The sequence below is a fragment of the Schistocerca serialis genome, chromosome 6 (genome assembly GCF_023864345.2).
Source record: "Schistocerca serialis cubense isolate TAMUIC-IGC-003099 chromosome 6, iqSchSeri2.2, whole genome shotgun sequence".
In the NCBI taxonomy this organism is placed as follows: domain Eukaryota; kingdom Metazoa; phylum Arthropoda; class Insecta; order Orthoptera; family Acrididae; genus Schistocerca; species Schistocerca serialis.
The window spans coordinates 664,230,209-664,251,670 of record NC_064643.1 but is presented as its reverse complement, the minus strand read 5'-3'; the positions used below and the strand labels follow the sequence as shown (position 1 = coordinate 664,251,670).

The window sequence follows — 21,462 nt, the reverse complement described above, 5'->3', positions numbered from 1 at the left end:
AAGTTCATGCAAATATCTCCACATGATTGTGGTGACAGCTTACACGGTAATTCTTGATAATCAGAGCCACGCACTCAGTGCAAAGCCAGTAGGTGAATCACCGTGCTCACCAGCATAACACTGGTTCTACTTACACCAGAGTTCCCAAGCTTCGTGACCATCTGCCATCCTTTGGGATGGGTAGGTTTACCGATCTTGACTGATTGCAAAATGACAGCTGCTAGAACGTTCACGTACACTGTGACAAACGCTAGTGAGAGACGGGATAAAACGTAGTACAAACGCCACAACATTGACTCCACAATGAAGAAATATCGATTTGGAACAATGCTGGCGCAGGAGTGCATCCCATAAAAACGGGAGTATTAACAAACTAAGAAGAAAATTACCCATTCCTTGTTTTCACTATCGAATCATGATGAAATACCCACTGAAATTATGGACGTATCGAGAAACTGCATTCATCTTTACGGCTACGTTGTGAAGAGCCACGACAAATAGTAGTTTCTTTAGTCACGTAAATTTAGTTCTCATGTACTACGTATTGCATAGAGCACTGTTAAAAATGATAAATGCAAACCTTTTCATTCACTCATTAATGGTAGGGGAGTCTGATGTACACTGGAACAATTTTTAGACTCTCAGCCCCGGCCATCTATGTCACTGAATTTTAATATATTTCCTTCTTCCAATCTTAGTGATGGCATTCACTGTTTGTGTGCTGCAGTCCATTTTTTGAAATTACAAAAATTGCTCTGATAAAGTAAGGTTTTTCCAAATGTCGAAAAATATTTCAAGGTACAACATTGTCATATACCCAGAAACAAATGTTCAACTGAAATATAAATATCATCAGTAATGTATTTCGTAGTCTGTCAGTTACATTATTACTCAAGTACTGACCAATAATCGGTAATTTAAGCCAGTTTAAGACCACAAGTTACTGACATTTTGAAATAGAAGGTATAAAAGTATTACAAACTTTTTCAAGATGATTAAAGCAGCTGAGTCATTAAAGAAATTCAGTTCTTTTGCAAATATGTGCTTCGTGGTAGTAGACCTTTTTCTATTGCAAGGTACTGGCTGATATACGACCAAGGCAATATGGCTTAACCGTCCGTACAATATATAAATAGTTTTAAAAGTATGCTGAGTTCTTGTCACCATAAACACCTGCACCTGAAGAAATAACAATTGGAAAATCCATGTAGGGATATCAGCATCGTAGCAATCTGTCTTTTCCTTCGTTGTTAAAGAAGTAAAACCACATTGTAAATAACTTTAACATATTTTTCAGCACTTAAATTTGTAGAGCTCCAAATATTTACTAATGCTTCACAAAACACAAGCTCATGACTCACAACAACCGTAGAAAATAACGGAAACTGCTTATGGTCGTCACAAAATGCGCGTAGCTTCACATTAGTCAAGAAGCGGTCACTAAAGTAAGACACCGACGTGGTAAAATGATATGTTCGTAGGTACATCATCCTCAAGGCACAATAGTCTCCCTGATTGATAGTTGAGCCGGGAGGCGAGGAAATATTTCGTACTGCGCGAAATGGAGCCCCTTCTTTTGCGTACCGGGGAACTGACGGTGTGTTGCGGGAGGTACAGTCGGGCGGAGGCGGCGTGGAGTGTTGGAGAGGATGGAGCACGAGACAGAGCGTACTTGTTCCTGGGTCAGCGATCCTAGCTTTCCCGGTGTGCGCATGTTCTAGCAGCGGTGTCCGTGTGCCGGCACTATTGGTGTAGAGCTCTCTGGCAGTTATTGCGGCGTGCTAGCCGTTTGATGAGCAGTTTGAGCGGACATTTACGCGGCTGGCTTGCCATGCTTGGTTAGAAATAGAGCTCGGGATTTGCCGCTACCTGCTTTAATGGTGACTGCTCTTTGACATTCCTGTCACGTTTGTTGGCTGCACCGGTCTATTGACTATTTGGTGGTTGGTGCTCAACTCTCCGCCGCCCGTTTTGCTTTACTTTCGTAATGTCTCTTCTTGAATATTCATCACGTGTGCTCAACTCTAGGCAACCCGTGGACAAACGACTGGATCCATTAAGGCTAATTCCTCTTAAAATAAAAAAGCAAATACCATAGAGAGATCACTTTAGCTTAAATATTTAAGTATTATTTGTAGTGGATTGGCAAGAGCGCCAACCCACTATGAGAGGAAGCCGAAAGGCACGCGTTTTAGCTCACGCAGGCAGGCGTGAGGTCTGGAACAGGTCAAGGAAATGAGACTAACAAAAAACGTATGTAGCTGCTGGAATACTTAACTTTAATCCATAATTGGTGAACATCGCTCTTGACGGTACATGTTTTACAGCATCAGTAGTAATTGGTAATGGCGCCTTGCTAGGTCGTAGCAAATGACGTAGCTGAAGGCTATGCTAACTATCGTCTCGGCAAATGAGAGCGTGATTTGTCAGTGAACCATCGCTAGCAAAGTCGGCCGTACAACTGGGGCGAGTGCTACGAAGTCTCTCTAGACCTGCCGTGTGGCGGCGCTCGGTCTGCAATCACTGATAGTGGCGACACGCGGGTCCGACGTATACTAACGGACCGCGGCAGATTTAAAGGCTACCACCTAGCAAGTGTGGTGTCTGGCGGTGACACCACATTATTCGTGTTTAATTCCTTTGAAGGGCCTTGTGACCTGTATGTGTTGCTTTATTGTAACAGTCCTGCTTTGCTTATGAAGAAGGAAAGTCCCTATGCTATTAGTAACAACCGTTGTGAAGTGACATTAGATATCTATATTTGTTGTGAAGTTTTAGTTAATAGTTGCCTGAGTAATCCTTCGGAAGTTAGTTGTTGGCGTATTCAACTCAAATTCTCTAGCTGAGCATTTGTTCAGTTCAGGAAATCGATTTCAGATACGTTGCACCCTGGAAGAAAGCCTTACATTGATTGGCATGCTTGATTAACTTTATGTTTTAATATTTTTTTGTATTTTTGAGGGACTAATGTTTGTGTTCTGATGCAGCTATATTTCTCTTGTCAGCTTCTGCTCTTGACTTGACTACAGTGCTTTCTGGCATGAGCAAATAATTAACTGTTTTACCCCACATCAACAAAAGCAAAACGAGGAGAAACGAATGTAGTCGAGTTAACTCGGGTGATGCTGAGGGAATTAGATTAGGAAATGAGACACTTCAATTAGTAAAGGAGTTTTGCTATTTGGGGAGCAAAATAACAGATGACGGTCGAAGTAGAGAGGATATAAAATGCAGACTGGCAATGGCAAGGAAAGCGTTCCTGAAGAAGAGAAGTTTGTTAACATCGAGTATGGATTTAAGTGTCAGGAAGTGTTTTCTGAAAGTATTTGTATGGAGTGTAGCCATGTATGGAAGTGAAACATGTATGGTAAATAGTTTGGACAAGAAGAGAATAGAAGCTTTCGAAATGCGGTGTTACAGAAGAATGCTGAATATTAGATGAGTAGATCACATAACTAATGAGGAGGTACTGAACAGAATTGGGGAGAAGAGGAGTTTGTGGCATCACTTTACTAGAAGAAGCGATCGGTTCGTAGGACATGTTCTGAGGCATCAAGGGATCACCAATTTCGTATTGGAGGGCAGCGTGGAGGATAAAGATCGTAGAGGGAGACCAAGAGATGAATACACTGAGCAAATTCAGAAGAATGTAGGTTGCAGTAGGTACTGGGAGATTAAGCAGCTTGCACAGGATAGAGTAGCATGGAGAGCTGCATCAAACCAGTCTCAGGACTGAAGACCACAAGAACCACAGCCCCACCTTTGATTAAGAGAGGTTTTATATACGGTGTAGTTGAGCCAGTGTTAACTTCATGCCCTTTCTCCACGGATTAGGAGCCGAGTCTATTTGGGAAGGTAATATGCCGTGCGCTGGCCAGGACGCTGATGTCACACCGAGTCGGTTCCTGTTTATGTATAAATATATATATAGAACGTATCGATTAAAAATATTTAATGCCGATGCGAGTAAACGGCTTTTTTAGTGCTTTAATGCATGATTCTTAATGTAAATGAATATTCTTGTTGTTGCGCTGCTTTAGTAAGAAAAGATTTAGTGCCAGAAATTAGTAAACTGCTTCTTGTAAAACTGTGGAAAAAATGCAAAATTTAGATTTTCACTGCATATTAACGTTTTATGATGCTGCACTGTTTTAATAGGAAAAGAAAAAAATATCTTGCAGGTAATAATTGTTTGTCGTCAAAGAACTGGAGCTTATGAGAATTTGTTATACGTCGGTGTGCTGTATTGTACCAATAAACTTGTGATGGAAATGAGCGTTTGGTGTCATTGGCCGAGTGGCCCCTTACGGGGCAGGTCCGGCCGCCTTGGTGCAGGTCTTATTATATTCGACGCCACATTGTGAGACCTGTGCACCGGATGGGGATGAAATGATGATGAAGACCACACAACACCCTGTCCGTGAGCGGAGAAAATCCCCGAGGCAGCCGGGAATCGAACTCGGGCCAGTAGGACGGCAATCCGTCACGGTGACCACTCACCTATCGGGGCCGACATGAACATGTGATGATATTATTTTACATAAACAAACAATGTTTAAATTGTTACAAAGGCCTTTCATTAGGACCTGTTGATTCTGTCCTCGCATTAATTAATGTCCTTCTAAAGGCCGTATTAATCGAAAGCAATTTTTATTAATCAAGAACACAAGACAAACAAAACTTTGATACATTCCAGTTCTGTTTATTGAGAAGGGAACAGATAAGTTAGATTGGTTCATAAATGTAGACATTTCTCGAAATTAATGTAGCTTCATTAAAAGAGCTTGACTCATGCTACATATTTCGAGCACCAAGAGATGAACCAATGTTATAAACTACATACTACTGCATTTTACTATATTGACTATTTTTTGTTAGTAATTTGATACTGAATGGACGTGTGACGCATCACGACTGTCAACAGGAAACTAACCAGAGGGTCAAAAGATGGTTCAAATGGCTCTGAGCACTATGGGACTTAACATCTGTAGTCATCGGTCCCCTAGAACCTAGAACTGCTTAAACCTAACTAACCTAAGACATCACACACATCCATGCCCGAGGCAGGATTCGAACTTGCGACCGTAGCGGTCACGTGGTTCCAGACTGAAGCGCCTAGGACCGCTCGACCACTTCGGCCGGCCGTCAAAAGATGTATCAACAAGGGAAGTCAAATAGTTTTTGGTTGTTTATTTTCAGTAAAGCTGTTTGAAAGGTGCTGTTTGCTTTCGTTATCGACGTTCCAGCTACTACAATAAGCATATTAAGACTTGACGCTCCACATAGGCACAGGCTTTATTGCCACTGACAAAACTGTGATTTACAAGTTCAAAGCTTTGATTTAATGAAAGGAATAGCTGAAACAGCGTAATAACTGAAATTTATTATGCTTTCTAGACTACCCCGTTCTCAAAAATCTACAAAGATCGTACACTGATTGAGAGAATTTTTCGTAATAGTGTTAATGCAGTGACACCTGGAATACGTATCCCTGTTACGAAGTGATTAGTTTGTAACTGAAACTTCTCGTGCCTATAAACGATTCATGCGACACGCTAGAAGTTTCTGACTTCTGCCACCGTTAAGCCAGACCTCACTCCAGGTGGACGTCGTTTAGCAGTCAGTGGAGCAGGCGCGGACAGTGGCTGAGATACACGGCCGCGACGTAAGAGGTGCGACGGAGAGTCCTCTGGGGTGCCAGCAGTGAGAAGGCGGCTGAGGTGGGGGCGGCAGGATTCATGACAGCGGCGCGGCCCTGGGGCGGAGATTGCGAACGAGGGAATCACGATGAATAGCGCAATCACGGGGTGCGGCCTGCGCGCTAATGCTGTTAGCTCTGACCCGTGCCGTACACACAAACAGACGCTGCGCCTCGCCTCGGCGCGCACTTCAGACTAAATTACTTCTCGGATTGGGCGCGACGCTTCTAGAGCCGAGGACCTGAGGCTCGCCAGCTGCTAGCCGGCCGACAAGTAGAGGGAGCCGTGTGTGCGAGCGGGCCGTGTGTGCGCATCTGCGGGGCGACCGACAGTTCACACTGCAGTCACCTGAACGTCTGCTTCCGTAGTGACGAAGATCGCTACATGTCGTAGATACATGCACACGTGAGAAGAATCGTTCTGTTGGCCAGTCATGTGAAACACCTTCAACACTCTATGCTTGACAGGAAAGATAATGGCCAGTTCGCTACTACAATTCGAACGCCCTGCGTACTTTCTAGAAAACTGTTTTTCCATGCTTGATTGACATTGCACATAGTGAATGCCTAACGTCAACCTACAGATACAGAATGATGCCCTGGTACCTGTAAAGTTAAAAAAGGAAACAAAAAACCTCGCAGCAACTCTGCAAAATTGGCAATGTTTTTGGCTTTCCAGCCACTATAGTCGGCCACAAGAAGCTCTTTTTACAGCAGTTGCGAAAGCAGCTTTGGCAAGATGATGTAATGTGGTCTGAGGTACAGATAACAGATGGCTTGTTCGGTACGGGTATCGTGACAAAGACCGCCTACCTTGTGGTCCTTCTCCGCGATTGGCTGCTGCGTTCGGAACTAGCGCACCAAAATGGTAATGTTCTACTTTTAATATCTGAAAACTTAAACGGCATATTTACTTGTATTTTATATTTAAAGTATCTCTCAACAGCGTGCTATCGTCACCAGCAGACTAATAAACAACTGCTAAACGAAAAGGCAGACGAAGCTCTTCGGTGACCTGCGGATCGCGCCTAACTTAGATGGCTGGCGAAGTGGTTCGGTTGTAAAATCAGAGCTGGTTCGGAAGTCTTCGAGGACTGACATGCTATCCGCAGCGGTATCAGTTAAGACTTAATTAGAAATGTCTAATTTGTGTAGAGCTGGTTCGGGACTGTCAGAAGACGGACCCGATCGGCGTTAGTTAAGACTTTACTAGCCATCTCTACACCTACATCAACATATATACTCCGCTAGACACAAAGTGGTGTGTGGCGGAGGGCACTATTCGCGCCAAAATCATATTTCCCCCCTCTGTTCCCCTCGTGGATCGCGCGAGGGAGAAACACTGTCTGAACGCCTCAGTACGAGCTCTAATTTCTCTTATCTTTGAGTGGTGATCATTGCGCCATATGAAAGTTAAATGTGTAAGTAGGCTGTTTAGGTTTTTATGTCGGTAACGTCACGTAATGCTCGGTATTGTAATCGCTGACTGCGCTGTGTGCAGTCAGTGGCTGGTTGGACTCGTTGTTGGAAGTTATTCGCTAGTGTAGTGTTTAGCAGTTGGATGTGAACATCCCGTAGCGTTGGCCAGTTGGAGGTGAGCCACCAGCAGTGGTGGATGTAAGGAGAGAGATGACAGAGTTTTGAGATGTTAATATGAGCGGACGATCTGGACGTGTGTCCGCCAGAAGAAGGAATTCTGTTAAACTGGAAGTCACGAATTTGAACACCATTAAGATAAAAACATTGTTTGTTCTCTATCAAAATCTTTCTTTTGCTAACTATATGCCTATCAGTAGTTGGTGTCCTCAGTAGTTGGAATCTTTTATTTAGCTGGCAGTATTGGCGCTCCCTGTATTGCAGTAGCTTGAGTAACGAAGTATTTTGTGAGGTAAGTGATTCATGAAGGGTATAGGTTACTGGTAGTCAGGGGTACTCTTTTTTAGGGATTATTAGAAGTCAGATTGCGTTGTGCTAAAAAGAAATGTGTCTCAGTCTAGAAATGATCAGCATAAGTAAAGAGAAAACAGTCTCAGTATGTCCAGTTTTACTCAGCTTTTTCAGCATGAAGTGAAAGTGTTGTTAATAATAGTTCTCTATTTAAACTAGTCTGAACTGCATGTGACTGCTTTAGTCTTTAATAAAACTTGCACCTGACTGCGTATTTAACTGATCTGAACTTTATATGACTGCATGAAAATATTGTTGGAAAATTAATACTCAAAATACATATCAGACAGCATGAAAGTTTAGTGGTAAAAATAAATGAAAGTCAGCAACCTGCATCTGACTGCGTCTGTGGACTTACCTCGTGCACTCCTTCCCGTTCAGCCGATAATAAAACGTATATTCAACTCAGCCGGAGTGCAATGGCATAAAATTGTCATTCTAGATAACTTTACACATTTTGGCCCTGTTTGTTACTTAATAAAAAATTTTTCCTGATCTGAATAATTTGCCAACTGTGCAATGGCATATAGATTATTTTACTTTGATAAATGAAATTTTTAGCTTTGCTCATGGGAACTTGGCCAACACATAACAAAATTTCAGTAGAAAGCATAAGGCAATATTAGCAGGCCAACACATAACAGGATTTCAGCAGAAAACATAAGACGTAACATTACTCTAATCCTGAAATAGGTAATCTTAGAAAAAAATAAAAGTGCAGAAACACAGAAAGTCACACATAACACACATGATAAGCAATGAGATAGAAACAGCTGTTTACATCTTGGCGTGAAAAACACATGATAAGAGAAGAAGCAACATATAAGGTAGTACAGAGACATCGTAAAAGGCAATAAGTGTAATACTTTTGGTGCTGTAGGTATGGAAAAAAAGAATTAATAAAAAAAAATGCTGTAGCCTCTAGTAATCCCAAGTTACCACGTTATTGCATTAATGGCATCTGAAAAATAGTTGAGCATTAATAGCCTTCGTTACGACAATACGTAAGAAATCTGTAAATCTCAGGGAAGAATCCAGGTAACATTAAAAAAGGTGTCTCCAGAAAAAGATGTCTCGGAACTCTTGCCTTTATCATATTGCCTGAACAAAACAGAGGTTGTGTTATTTGAAGTTTGTATACGGTCGGAATGTTCGCGCTCTGTAAAAGAAAAGCGCACGACGCAGGCCGATGGATGTGAGAAAGAAAAAAGTTCTACCCTCCTGAGGTAGTTGACTGGGACTCGAGAAAAAGAACTAAGTGGCCGACCACCTGTCGCTAATGTGATTCCCAGGAAACGGTTGCAGCGACGTACTACACGCTCGCTAACTGTACTCGGGCCAGGGAGAAATAATGTGAACAAACTAGCTGGACATATATAGCCGGGATTACAGAAGTAAATGTATGAAATAAGATCTAGAAAGTTTCCAAAGAAAGCAGTATTGTCTATTCAATAAAATGTTTGCAGTTTGTGATGTGATGTACACCACGTGATTTCTTTGTACGTAGGGTTTGTACTTCAATTGCATTAGGATGTGCTATACGGACGACACGATATGGACCCTTATACAACAGAAAGAATTTCCGACTGAGATTGCGGGCTTTATTGGATAGCCTGTGGGAGCGGACCAGAGCTTTATCTCCTACTTGAAAAGAAACATTTCTCTTTGTTGGCTTCAATTGGCGCAGCCATTGGTCAGCAGCTCGTTTAATATTCTGCGACACAATTTGGATAATCTCGTGATGCCTTAGGCAGCGAGACTGGGGAAACGTATGAGTTCTGTAATCTTGTCAGGTGGATGTTGTTTCTTTAAAACCAGATATGGAGACAATTGTGTGGAAGAATTTGGTAACGAATTTATTACATCCTCAAACATGTGGAGGCATTTATCCCAGTCACTGTATTTTGCATGACAAAAGATCTTAAATAATTTCACCAACTCATTCATTAACGTTCCTGCTGGGTTGGAAGATGCGTGGTACCTGGAAATGAAAATGGGGGAAATTTTGTGATTCTGAAGAGTACGTCGCCAAGTGCGCGAACAGAACTGCGGCCCATTGTCGGGTATTACAGATGTTACATGACCCACTTCCTCCAGGAAATGTTTAGTAAAAGTACGTGAAACAGTGCCGGCCATAGCTTTACGTAATGGGGTGAAAGTGACGAATTTAGAAGTTAATTCCACACAGACAAAAACATAGGCATAACCTCTATTTGTAGTAGGAATCGGGCCAAATAAATCAACGGCCGCCAGCTGACGAAGACGTAGAGGTATGATGGGGAATGTCTGAGCAGCAAAGGATACTGTTGGTGGTTTAGCTTTTTGACAAAGTCTGCACTTTGCAGGGACTTTGCGAATACGTTTTTCCATATTGAAAAAGTAAGATGTTTGTTTAAGCAGCCGACAACATTTGCGCGGTCCATAATGCGCATAGCTAAGATGAACATATCAAATGCGTTTGTTAATTAAGTCTTCAGGGATACAAACTAGCCACGTGGTCGTTTCTGGTTTGATACGGCGCAACAGAATATTGCTGTGTATAAGGTAATACTGTCGTAGAGAGGTATTATTGTCATCGCGCCATTGTTGTTCCACGTCTTTCCAGATGGAATCTTTATCTTGTTCTGACGCAATATTGTGTAGGGCATCGGAAACAAAATTCTCAAATGCGACCTGGCGCATATACAGTAAACTGAAATTGTTATGGCAGAACGTGTTGGCTGGATCGTTGTTGTCGGTTTCTAAAGTGCGTGACAAAGCGTCAGCAACGACGGTTTAAGGTCCTGGTACATACACAATTGAAAAGGGGAATTCTTGTAGCAAGAGAGCCCATCTCGCTAAACGACCATGGGATAGTTTAGCTGACATCAAAAATTCTAGTGTTCTATGGTCTGTATGTACTGTGGTGTGTCTACCGAAAAGAAAAGGTGTGAACTTGGAAAATGCCCATACAACAGCCACAGCTTATAATTCTGTGATGGAATAGTTTCTTTTGGAAGAAGTTAATACTCGACTGGCAAAGGCGATATTTCTTTGTACTTTATTTTCACCTTCCATAAACTCTTGGAAGAGATGAACTCCAAGGGCTGTGTTTGAAGAATCTGTCGAAATGCAAAAGTCAGTCGTAAGATCAGGGTGAGATAACAGGGGTGCGTCTATAAGCGACTGTTTTAATGTCTCAAATTCCTTCTGAGCAGAATTATCCCAAAGCCATACAGAATTTTTTCCAGTTAATTTGCACAAGGTAGGCGTATCTAACGCTTTGCTGTTAATGAACCTGCGAAATAAGTTTATCATTCCAAGAAAGCTGCGAAGTTGTTTCTTCGTACGGGGAACCTGTATGTCATGAATTGGTTTCAGCTTATCAGGGTCCAGTTGAATTCGGGATGATGAAATGAGATGGCCTAAAAATTTGATTTGAGCTTGTCCAAAGTGAGATTTTTTCCAAATTTACTGTAACACCATAGCTAGAGAACGAGTGAAGAAGCTGGGATAATATTTCATTATGCTCTTGCCAGGAAGAAACGGCAATAAGAATATCATCCACATAGGTGGTAATCCTGTCTTTCAAAGGAGCTGACAACACAATATTTAATCCACGGATAAAGGCCACAGATGAGATTGTTAACCCGAAGGGCAGTTTGCGAAATTGGTAGCATGTACCGAAGCAAAGAAAAGCTGTGTATTTACTTCAATTGGGGTGTAGTTCGATTTGCCAAAAACTAAGTCAGAGGACCAGCGAGGAAAAAATAGATACACCATGAAACTGTTGTAAGATTTCATCCAATGTTAACGGCCTATCCATTTCTGGTATGATGATCGTATTGATTTGCCTTGAATCCAAAACAAGACGAATTGAACCATCCCGTTTAGGCACAACATGTATTGGAGAATTGTATAGACTGGTAGCAGGTTCAATAATATTGTGAGCTAACATAGATTGGATTTCCAGTTTGACTTTGTCATGGTGAACTAACGGTATCGGATAAGGTGGAACAGGTGTGGGGCTTTACTCTAAATTCATATACAAAATCTTTGATTGTGCCTGGAGCTATGGCGAAAACATGGGAAAATTCAGATAAGATGGCATGTAAACCTTCCTTTTCCTGAATTGAGGCTGAATTGGCGACCTTGATTATATCCTCAATAGTGTAGCTAATCTCTGGAGTCGTTTCATTATTGTCCATATGTGGGTGAGGAACAAAGAATGACATCAGTGTTACGTCCGACGGGAGCTGAGACTGAATGAAGTTGATTTTGTTAATATCTTGTTCTGCTTTCGTCAACTGTTTGTGGAAGTCGGTAAACAAGCAAACTCCATCATCACAGAGACGAATGAAATTACCTTCAAAATCTAAAATGGCTTTATATTTGTTAAAAAACCGATCCCCAAAATGACATCTGTAGTGAGGAGCGGAACTATTAAAATGTTGCATAAAGAAGGTGTGTGTCAACTTGAAATTCCAGATAACATTGTTGTCTGATACCTATACTCTTGCCAAGAACAGCACCACTGATCTTGATATGCGTAAGCGGAAGTGTTTGAATGGTAGAAGCAGCAGCACATTTTTGAAAGGGGGTTTCACGATAACAGAAACGGGGGAACCCGAATCAAGTACAGCAGAGAATTTTTGTGTGCCAATCGAAATATGAATGACCGGAAGATGAACAATAGGTCGCCATTCGGTTTTTTCCAACGGAAGATCCTCTCGTATATCATCACAACGGGTAACTTGTGACGTTAAATTTTCTGAAGAATCATGGCTCCGCCCGCTCTGCGGAGAGCATTCAGTAGGCGGAGCAGTTAATTGCTATTGCTGGTATTCTGTCTCATGCTGCCTATCTGCATTATTACGTGGGTTTTGTGGACGAACCTCTACTAACTGTACTGTTCGACCAGATGAATTGTTGATATCTGGTCTGGAGTGGAACCGGGAATTTTGTTGATGAAATGGTTCACGTCCGTCATTGCCATAATTCTGTCGGCTGTCACTGGTTTGCCTCCGGTCCAGATTTGCATTACTATAATTACGATTTGGGAACTTCTGTTGACTGTGCTGATGGTTAAGTGTTTGTCGTCGTTGGTGGTCATTATTTTTTCCGTACGGTTGGTGGTAGTTCTGGTGCTACATTTGGTTTCTTTGTATGAAAAGAGAGTTGGAATTATTCTGCTGATTATCCCAGGCTCTCTGACTATTACCGTACCGCCGATTATCTTGTGGGGTATAATTGCGGAATGACATTGAGGGAGAGGTATGATCATTTTGATTCCTTGATGAATAGGCATTCACATCATTCTGCTGTTACTGGGATTGTGGAAGAAACTGTCTTGTATTTCCATATTGGGATCTGTTATTCAAACTGCCTACCGTTATTACGGAAACGATTGTCTCTATTCTGTTGCGATTCCGCGAAAGAGTGTTGACTAGATCGTGAATTATGAGTTTCGTCTAGTTCAAGAAGCTGTAAGACGTCACGGAAAGTGTTCCAAGTTTTCCGTGCGACTCCCTGTCAAAAACGGAACTCGCAATGATCTTGGTAATTTGGAGATAAAGAGCTGAATGAGACCAGACGGACTGTAAGATTCTGTGAAGTGTTGGTTTTGTTGGATCATGTAATCAAAATATTGCGTCAGGGTGCGGAATTGTGAGTTATGGAAAGGTGACATATTTAACAACTGATCTTTTACAGCACGCTGTGAAGTGGGATTCCAGTTATGAAACGTCCCGTTTGAACAATTATACAAGACTGTGCTTAAACTGACACTCAATATTTTTTGCGCAACGCAATCTGACTTTCAAAAATCCCTACAAAAGAATGACCCTGACTAACATTCACCTATACGTTTCACAAATCACTTACCTCACAAAAATCTTCGATACTCGAACTACTGCAATATAGCGAGCGCCACTACTGCCAGCTAAATAGAAGATTCAAACTACTGAAGGCACTAACTACTGATAGGCACAGTTAGCAAAAGAAAGATTTTGATAGAGAACAAACAATGTATTTACCTTAATATTGTTCAAAAGTCATATTATATATATATCAGTTCATGACATCCAGTCTTCCAAATGTACTGTCTCTGATGGACACACGTCCAGAGCATCCGCTCTAAAAAATCCGCCATCTCACTTCCCCACATCCACCACTGCTGGCGGCTCACCTCCAACTGTGCAGCACTACGCGCTGTTAACAGCCAACTGCCCAACACTACCATAGCGACTATTGCAACAATGCCGACCATCCTCAGACTGCACACAGCACAGCCAGCGATTTTAATACAAAGCGCTACGTGGCATCACCAACATAAAAATCTAAACATCCTACTTACATAGCCCCCATGTTCCCCACAATAAATTTTACAATTTGTTTTGGGCAGTGGTCAATACATATTTGTTAAAATTTTTTTACAATTACAATAACAAAGAAATCAAATACACACATTTATTGATACAATGTTGGTCAAAAGATAAAATTTTCTCACAGTCCATAAAGACAGTCCTGAACGTTCATCACAGTAAAATAGCAGTGTTTTTCTATAAGTCTGAGCAGTAAAAGAAAATGCACACAGAAGTAGTGGATTTCCATGCAGTCTTGAAGAAGTATTGTTGTCCTTCGAACGGAAAGACAATGCTGACTCTTGACATGCAGACAGAGCAAACTCACCGCAGAGTCAGTCGAAGTTTTGAAGAATATTGGTAGGTAGGTCATCACAGAGTAGACCCACTGTAGTCCTGGTAGAGATTACGGTATTGGTGGGCTATAAAAGATGCAATAGCCCTTGTAGAGATAATGGTATTGGTGGGCCGTCAAAGATGCAGACCCACTGTAGTCCTTGTAGAGACAGCCAGGAGCCATCTGTTTCAACTGTGCAGGTGCACTATCACCATCGAAGAGTCTTGCTGACAATATAGCAAGTCCATAAAGCACCACTTGTGCACTCACAAAGTTTTTGGAATTGTCCTTAGAACCAGCAATGCTGTTATCCAGTCCCTTGATGAATTATTAACACATGTGCAAACACTAACAGTCCCTACTTCTCACGTATTGTCCATATACTATGACCAACAGAAACGTGTGCAGTGAAATGTAACTTACAAGTTACTTAATTTGATGAACTGGTGTGAATTACAATTTTATAACATAAGAATACGATAACAAAGGTACAAAATACATAATTATAGAACATAGCAGTACAGATAACATTTGTAGTAACACAGACTTTACAAAAGAATAGAAATAAACATATACATCAGTGTTGCAGGAGTTATGAAATAAGTAAATATATAAAATAATGAGAATAGTTTTCGAAACATTAATTTCACACATGAGCATTGAAACAGAACAGAATTAATAATGTGTAAACATCTTTAGAAAGTAATTAACATAGTATTTGAAAAATTCTACAATATAAATCTTATTAGCTAAACACTTTAAGACAGGAAAAAGACAAATACACAAGTGTACATAAACACATAGCGGAATAATACAAAAGGAAAGACAGGGTTCGTTTTCAGTGTGACATTTGAAACTACAGTCCAACCCAAAACTTCGTTCTGTAGATTTTTCGTCTTATTTCAACATTTGTTTCCACCAAAAAAATCCTATCCAAGCATGCTTTCTGTATTCTGTTCACATCCTCTTTCAAAATTCTTTTTTGACCAAACCATTCTCTTATAGCTTCTCAATGCATTTCTTCCAATTGATCACAACATGTTTTCACATATAGCCTACCCCATCTTAAGCTAACATAAAATCTACTGAGCTCAGATGCTAAACTAAGGGACGAGGCAATGCAGCAGCACAAAACAATTAACACAAACAGCAATGACAAAAAAATGGAAATTCGCAAAGTAAGCTACAGTAAATCTAAATTACCAAGCAAATGCAACAATTCAACTAATATGAGCCAATGTGCAGCAACAAGAAAAATAAATCAGTATTAAAACTAGTTTAACAAAGTAATACAAAGTGAAATTTAGTAGCACTATGCCTGGCAAACAGTAGCAGCAAGTGCAATAACTCATATCTAAACATGACAAAGCTCAAGCAGAAAAAATATTACAGTAAAATTGGCCATGGTTAATACCTATGTCACATCTTAACATGAGAGTGATGCGTCACGATAACTTACTCTACCAAAAAAATTACCAAGTAGTTGAAAAGAAAATTATGTATGCAGTTACTGTTGATAATCCCTTCTTATTGTTCTTTCCATTCCAAGTGCTCCTTTTTTCGAAGAATATGGATCATAAAATTATTATTTAATAGATCTGTTGGCAGAAACTGTTCACATTAGCAAAGACACTTAATTCTGTTTTATGAAACCAATGCTGCAACACAGCTGGAAACCAGATATTAAACAAAATGAGCAATCTCTCAACTAGAAAGGCAATAGATGTAAAATGTTTCTCATCATTTCATTACACATTTTCGTAAATATCATAAGTTAAGAGCTCCAGATTGTAATCATATGTTTTCAAGTTTGAGCGTGTCGTATTTGCGATGTTTTCGACAGAGAAATGCCAACAGCGAGGATAATGGCCTCTTTTTTTCTCCACCTAATGGCTTTCTTTTGTCAGACGACTATCTCTCAGCTGGGCGCCCAAAACGCATTACGTCAAGGTGACCTACCTTCCTTACCGAAATATTTACATCGCTTTCCGCTACAGTGACAGTCTCATATAAAAATTTCACAGGTCGAGAATTTGCGTTACAAATGTGTAGAAACAAAATCCTGTAAATATAACAGTGTCCAAAAAATTTTCGTCGGCATTGTGGTACATTGACGCATATACACACATTTTGTAACTCTTAAAGTACGATTCTTGGTTTCCAACATCCTTTTTCACAAGTCAGAGTCCCTAACCACTACTCATTATTCCTTACCTTGTTACACATATAAATATTCGTCTACACATCTGAAATATTTCATCGTAATAAATATCTAGCATACTCAAATTCCTCATATAGCATCAGCTTATTGATCATAAACATACCTCAACAGGATAGTACACATTGTCATCGTAATAATAACATCATAAAAACTCAGCCAAATCTCACAAACGTCGTACCTTTCCGCAATAATTTCAAAACCTAAAAAAATTCTCTGCTCATTTCAGTAGTGTCATCTACCTCAATCGTACATTAAAAATCGTGATCCCATGACAAATATATCACTCAAAGCTCTCATTATATCACAATGGTTCCGAAGAAATACAAACAGTTCACAAAGTACAGACAAAATACAATTTCGTAAGTGTGAAGTTATCCAACGGTATAATTATGTAAACATCTGTCACTGATGTAGTAAAAGAAATGTTTGTGTCTCTCAGTTAAATGATCACAGTTTTTGCTAGTTGCGTAACTGAATCAGTAGATGCAACTGAGTCAGTTTTAGCTTGCAAGGTCTCACGATTTTCATGAACAATAGTTTGCAGTTCTTTTATGGCTGCTTTGTGATTCTGTAATGTATTTTCATGCCGCGAAAAAATAGATTGGAGATGCTCACAAATTTGTGTTTCTACGTCAAAACAGACTTTTTGACATTTCGATTCAATTTTATGTAGCTCAGTAGTTAAATCTTCACATGTTTGTTCAAGCGTATGTTCCATTGATCTAACTTTTGAAGCTTTTGTTCCATTGCGTCTAACTGTTTCCGTGTTTGTCTCTGGTGTTGTTCCATTGTGTCTAACGTTCGAAGATTTTGTTCCATTGCGTCTAACATTTGAAGATTTTGTCCCATTTGTTTCTGATTTTGTTCAATCGTTGTGTCTAACTTTTGTAGCCTTTGTCCCATTTGTTGCATTAACTGCAATAACAATGCCCTGATGTCTGAAACACGTTCCTCAGTGCTTTTCGGCAGTAAATTTGCACCGGCAATATCCACATTTTGACAAGCGGAAAATATGTCTTAACTTATTTGAGAAAACGGTGAGGACCCAAAACCTGAATCTGCAATATTTGCAAGATTGTGTCCTGTCATTCCCGATTCCTGAGGCGGGCTGCTGCCGACCGATCGATCGATAATGCTTCCCTGTTCACTAATTGTTTCACTGTCTACATCATAGTTTGCCGCCCTCTCCATTTTCCTATGCACAATTAAGAAATTACTATGTTGAACATTAGTTAATTCATTACACGGTGGCGCTAACACACTGCTTTCGTCTTCACTGTCATTTCTCAGTTTACTTTGGAGCCTAGTTTTACGTTTTTCACACGCCATAATTGTCACAACATTTCACACGATAACACAGAAAAGCACATCTTCAAGAGCAAAAATATCTTGCAAATACCGTAGATTCAGGTTTAGTATCATTACACCTTCTCAATCAAGTCAAGGCACATTTTCTGCTTTGCAAAATGCGAATGCTACCGGTGTAAATGTACTGCCGAAAAGCACAGGAGACCAGATTCAGGATACTAACGCGTTATTATTGCAATTAATGCAACAAATGAAACAAAATCAAAAACAAATGGAACAAAGTCAGAAACAAACACAGCAACAAATGGAACGAATGCAGCAACAGCTTGAAAAGTTAGACACAACTGAGCAAACGCTTGAACAAACACGTGAATGTTTAACCACTGAGATACTTAAATTCGAGTCGAAATGTCAAAAAGGCTGCAATGACGTAAAAAAAATTGTGAGCATTTTCAACGAATTTTTTCGCTTCATGAAAATGCATTACAGAATCACGAAGCAGCAATAAAGTAACAGCAAATTATAATTCATGAGAATGACGACACCTTGCAGGCTAAAACTGACTCAGTGGCGTCAAGTGATAAGGTTACGCAACTTGTACAAAATCAAGGATACTTAAAGGACACAGTAGATACGATTTCGGCACAATTGGACACTCTGAAGCTTCGTTCAGAAAAACACAGGGAGGAAATCAGTTCATTATGGAAGAAAGTAGCCGAACTTTCGGATCAGTTCACTAATTTATCTACAAAGGTAGATGATGGTCTGAATGACACAAGACCCGTAACCTTCACTGACACAGAAGAGTATGAACAAATTAATAAATTGAAACAAAATCAAAATCAAGTTAATACCCAGTACAAAAGATAAATGCGGAAAGTACAAGATCAGTTGACACACGTAATGCAAGAATAACGTATTTCAGAGGGTACTTGCGCTCTGACACGGGAAGAGTGACTTGGAAAAACGGTAAGGCGGCAAAGTCATAACACATGGCACTTCAAAAACTTTGTAAGAAATTGGCAAGATGCACAGAATTTTGAGATGGACCCGCTGACACGACGTAACAATGACCGATTTGCGACCGGCCGGCACGATGACTTTGACTATAAACTGTTCATTACAACACGTAATTTCAAAACATTTTTGGGAATTCTGGCAATGACATTCATCCACAAGAGTAGCTTCATCAATTCTCTCATTGTTTTCCTCCCAACTGGTCACTACAGCACAGATCAGAATTTATATGTGGCTACTTGGACAATGAACCAGCTGTAAGAATACAATCGGTCATTCGCAATTGTCACAATGAAGGAGAATTTCTTCATGCCTTCCTCTCTGCATATTGGTCTCATGCTACTCAAGATCGAGTAAAACGTAGTATTATAATGACGAAGCATTTTGAACAGTTTGAATTCTCCAGTACTGTAAATTATTATGAAGACATGTGGCAAGAAAGTCCGTAGTTAACAAATTCGTACAGTCCCTCGGAACTCATCCTCATTTGCTTAATGAAACTGCCTGAACATTTACGACATATTAATTTGGCAGGACGTTGCAAAGACGTTATTGAAGCTTTTCAGGGACTGTTGCAAATTGGAAATAGACACTGACAGTTGGGGAATGCGAAAACAGGAATACAACAATTACAGGTCATATCTGTCACAATTTCATCATGACAGAAATAATAACTGGACACGACAAGACTACTTACATAACGCAAATCGGGATCAATATGCATACCAACCGTATAACAACTGTTGGCTAAATTATAATAACTACTGGGAATGATCATCTCTCCATGGTAATGACTATGATAGAGTCAATCATAGAAACAGACCAATTGGGAACCAAAATAATTATTATCAAGGGAGACAAAATAATTTCAGACGCAACAGTCTACTGCGCAAGTACGATTCTGGGAGAAATTCTTCACCACGTGACTGACAAGAAAGAAACTATGGAAACTACCAACAAGACGACAAACGATATAATCTTAACAACAGACCAGAATTTCATCAAAATTGGCGTGATTGAAACAGGGCAGGGCCCTCTCAACAAGTTAAAATTGCAGAGGTTAGATCTCCAAATCCCAATAACGACCCGCGACAACAAAGAGATAATAGACAATGACTCACACCGCAGGCAGCGATGTGCGCCAGCTGGCACTGAGAAAAATAGCATAGAAACCAATGATGAGAATAATTTCAGTATTGAAACTTCCTGGCAGATTAAAACTGTGTGCCCGACCAAGACTCGAATTCGGATTTGGAAGGTAGGAGACGAGATACTGGCAGAAGTAAAGCTGTGAGTACCGGGCGTGAGTCGTGCTTCGGTAGCTCAGATGGTAGAGCACTTGCCCGCGATAGGCAAAGGTCCCGAGTTCGAGTCTCGGTCGGGCACACAGTTTTAATCTGCCAGGAAGTTTCATATCAGCGCACATTCCGCTGCAGAGTGAAAATCTCATTCTGGAATATCAGTATTGTTTACCAACGTATACCATATGATAATTGCACTGAAGTTGAAACTCTATGTACAAATTAAAGTTTAGGATTACATCACATTTCACATGTAAAACCATTTATTGAGTGATAAACTGCTTTTTAACATAATCTTTGCCATACAATTTTTCACTTCACGTTACTAGTACGCTTCCTCACACTTAGAAACTGTTAACATACAACAATGTTTGAATTCAACTATCCAGTCAATAACCTAGGGAACTTATTTAGACGGTAATTAAAGTCCAATTTTATAGGGAACAGACGACACAGTCTCAGTGTGTACACATTTTGTTTGTTGGTTGCAGTATTACGTAACGACTACAGTGCTTACATATTTGGAACATATACTGCTAATAAGATATTAATGCAACATTTTGGTTTACTTGAAAATACATTGTATTTAAAGTACTTTATGAGTGATTACAGATAACACAGGATTTGGTTAGTTTGATGGATAAACGATTATATCATGACGCTACTAATGAATGACACAATTTACAATATTACTTTTGCGCTGTATTTGTTTTATGTCTGCATGGTTTTTCTACATTCTTCTCGAAAGTAAAACATGTCTTAGCAGTAACTTTTGTGATGTAACTACAATGAGACAGTTATTTTTTGTAACACAACAATATGTTACAGTACGGTACTTTCTTGGTCACAGTAATTTACGTAACAGCTACAACATCTATATGCATACCATTTCACTTTTGTTTATGAGAAGGTAAGTACACTGATTTCTACAGAACTTTGCTTTTAGACGACGATAACTACGACACCTGATACATGTTTATCGTTAAGTAGTGACCGAAAATATCTTACAGCAAGACACATAGCTTACCGCTACAGGACACGCATTTGAGTGATTAAATTTTGTACTTGGAATATTTTTAGAAAGATTCTTGAATTACAGTGATACAGTGAAGCTTTTTAGTGACATATTTCATCATCTGAGGGCATAATTGCATTAACCCTCAGGGGAGTATGCTTACTTTGTGTACTATGTGTGTGGCAAGCGCAAGGAGCCGTACCTAATATGGATTTGCTTATCCAGTTTTACACATCAGTACCATACTTTTCTAATACAGAATTACACAGCCATCTGC

At 40.1% G+C, this 21,462-nt stretch overlaps 1 protein-coding gene across 1 annotated transcript in view; it reads left to right on the top strand.

The window, feature by feature from the left end:
- LOC126485022 (spidroin-2-like) overlaps positions 1 to 21,462 on the top strand; it is a 107,493-nt gene that overhangs the window by 42,874 nt on the left and 43,157 nt on the right. The window lies entirely within an intron of this gene.